Source organism: Nematolebias whitei, chromosome 20, assembly GCF_014905685.2.
Source record: "Nematolebias whitei isolate Nwh7 chromosome 20, NemWhi1, whole genome shotgun sequence".
Taxonomy (NCBI): Eukaryota; Metazoa; Chordata; class Actinopteri; order Cyprinodontiformes; family Rivulidae; genus Nematolebias; species Nematolebias whitei.
The window spans coordinates 40,908,734-40,912,026 of NC_056517.1; the positions used below are offsets into that span (position 1 = coordinate 40,908,734).

Here is a 3,293-nt window from a genome sequence, read left to right on the forward strand (position 1 = left end):
AAAACTAAAAACAGGAACATGTCTGCATTGGTCCCTGCCAGGAGTCCAACAGATTCTTAAAGCCACTTAGAGAGGTCAAGGTCGAGAGCTTCAAATCTTTTTGTAAGATATTCCAGGAGACAGGAGCGGAGTAGGATAAGGCCCTTTTGCCTAGTTCAGTCCTCACTGAGGGAACACTGCAGGTAATAATGTCCTGAGAGCGCACTCCGTAGCTGCACTCACGCAGAGACATGTAGGAGGAGATGTATGAAGGCAGCAGACCAAGAAGTGATTTAAAGATGAAAATGTACCAGTGAGAGAGTCTGCGTGAAGTTAATGATGTCCAGTTAACCAATGAATACAGGGTGCAGTGGTGGGTACGATAATCACAGCCAGTTATGAATCTTAGTGCACCATGATAGACAGCATCCAACATCTGCAGGGTTCTTGTAGGAGCGTTCATGTAAATAATATCACCAAAATCAATTGAGGGAAGGAAAGTCATAGATACAAGGCGTTTTCTAGCATTCAGGGTTAGACAGGATCTGTTTCTGAAAAAGAAACCCAGTTTAACTTTCAGTTTCTTTACCAAGTTTTCCACATGAAGCTTAAAAGAAAGATGTGAGTCGACCAAGATACCCAAATATTTATAGGAATCAACAAACTCAATGGGGACACCATTTGAGGATAAAATCGGAGGAAGAACTGCTGGGACCAACTTCCTATTTGAAAAAAGCATCCCTTTGGTTTTTTCGGCATTTAGGACAAGTTTGAGGTGAAACAAATCAGTCTGGATGTAGTTAAATGCAGATTTCAGAAGCTGGAAAGCCTTAGCAACTGTTTTAGCTCGACAATAAACAACTGTGTCGTCAGCATAGAAATGTATGGATGCATTAGGGATGTTTTTACCTACATTATGTATGTAGATTGTAAAGAGGGTGGGTCCTAAGACTGAGCCTTGTGGTACACCATTGTTGACTGTTAAATAACTGGAGGAAGTACCATTATGTTGAACACATTGCCTCCGGTCTGAAAGATAGTTAGAGAACCAACCAATGGTGTGATCTGAGAAACCGATTTCTGAGAGTTTATGACACAAGATGTTATGATCCACAGTGTCAAAAGCTTTAGACAGGTCTAAGAAAAGTGCAGCACAATAATCTTTAGCATCCAGTGCTTCAACCATGTCATTAAGAACCTTCAGTGAAGCAGTGGTTGTGCTGTGTTGTTTCCTGAAACCAGATTGATGTGGAGGTAAGATGTTAAATGAGTCCAGGTAATTTTTGATTTGAGAGTTTATCAGTTTTTCTAGAACCTTGGCTAAAATGCAGAGTTTAGAGATTGGTCGATAGTTGTTCAGTGATGTGGGGTCACCTCCCTTCAGCAAAGGAAGAACAAAGGCTGTTTTCCAAGTGTCTGGGATGGAGTTTTGTCTTATGGAGAGATTGAAGATGTGGGTCACAGGGACTGTGATGATATGAGCAGCCAGCCTTAAGAAATAAGGTGGAAGTTCATCTGGACCTGCAGATTTTTTAGGATCAAGATCTTTTAACAGTTTATTGACCTCACTGACTGAGAATGGAGAAAAAGAAAAGGTGTGATTTACTGAGGATTGACTTGTAGGAGGGATTTGATTTGTAGAAGTTTGGTTATTAAGTGAAGTGGCTGATTTTCCATTAGTTACTGTGTCAAATAAAGAACTAGAAGCAACAAAATGTTTGTTGAGACAGTTCAGGATCTCGCGCTTATTTGACACAGGAGCAGAGTTAACGAGAAGTTGTGATGGGAGGTCAGATGATTGGGGGGTGCCTGAGAGAGATTTAATTGTTTTCCAGAATCTGTTAGGGTCATTTAGATTTTTGGAAGTCTGAGATAAGAAATAGTTGCGTTTTGCTGCTTTGACAGAAGTTGTACATTTATTCCTCATCTGTCGGAAACTCAACCAGTCAGGTTCTGAGCCAGATTTTCTCGCTGCAGCCCAAAGATGATCTCTCCTGTGCAGGAGGTCAGCTAGCTCTGGAGTAAACCAGGGGCTGTCTCGTCCCTTTATTCTGAACTGACGTATATATATACACACACATATATATACACATATATATATATATATATACACACATATATATATATATACACATATATATATGATATATATGTGTGGCATATAGCCACATCAACTGGCTCCTCTCGATGTGGAGAAGCAGCAGCTCTACTCCGAGTCCCTCCCGGATGACCAAGCGTCTCACCCTATCTCTAAGGGAGAGACCCTGCGGAGAAAACTCATTTCGGCCGCCTGTATCCATGATCTCGTTCTTTCAGTCACAACCCAAAGCTCATGACTATAGATGAGGGTAGGAACGTAGATCGACTGTTAATTTGAGAGCTTCATCTTTTGACTCAGCTTTCTCTTCACCACGACAGACTGGTACAGCACCCGCTTCACTGCCGACGCTGCACCTATCCGCCTATCTATCTCATGCTCCATTTTCTCCCTCATTTGTGAACCAGACCCCGAGATACTTGAACTGCTCTACTCGGGGCAGGAACTCCTCCTTGACCCGGAGAGAGCACTCTACCCATTTCTGGCTCAAGATCATAGCCTCGGATTTGGAGGAACTTATCCTCATCCCGGCCGCATCACACTTGGCTGCAAACCGCTTCAGCAAAAGCTCTAGATCATGAATTGATGAAGCCAATAGGACCACATCATTTGCAAAAAACAGAGAAGTGATCCTAAGACTACCAAAACAGATCCTATCAACACCTTGGCTGCACCTAGAAATTCTATCCATAAAGGTTATGAACAAAATCAGTGACAAAGGACAGCCTTGGCCGAGTCCAACTCTCACTGGGAACAAGCCTGACTTACTGCTGGCAATGCGGACCAAGATCTGTCACGGGTCATACAGGAACCTAACAGCCCATATCAATGGGCCTGGTACTCCATACTCCCAGAGTACCCCCCACAGGGCTCCCCAAGGAACGCAGTCGAATGCCTTCTCCAAGTCCACAAAGCACATGTAGACTGGTTGGGCAAACTCCCACGCACCCTCCAGGACCCTGCTGAGGGTGTAGAGCTGGTCTAGTGTTCCACGACCAGGGCAAAAACCGCACTGCTCATCCTGAATCTGAGGTTCGACTATCCGATGGACCCTCCTCTCCAAAACCCCTGAATAGACCTTATCACGGAGGCTTAAGAGTATGATTGCACTGTAGTTGGAACACAATCTACGGTCCCCCTTTTTGAATAGGGGGACCACCACCCCAGTCTGCCAAACCAGGGGAACTTCCCCCGATGTCCATGCAATATTGCAGAG

General features: G+C 44.0%; 1 protein-coding gene across 1 annotated transcript in view; it reads left to right on the plus strand.

Moving 5' to 3' along the window:
* LOC119426476 (protein 4.1-like) overlaps window positions 1-3,293 on the plus strand; it is a 129,062-nt gene that overhangs the window by 85,676 nt on the left and 40,093 nt on the right. The window lies entirely within an intron of this gene.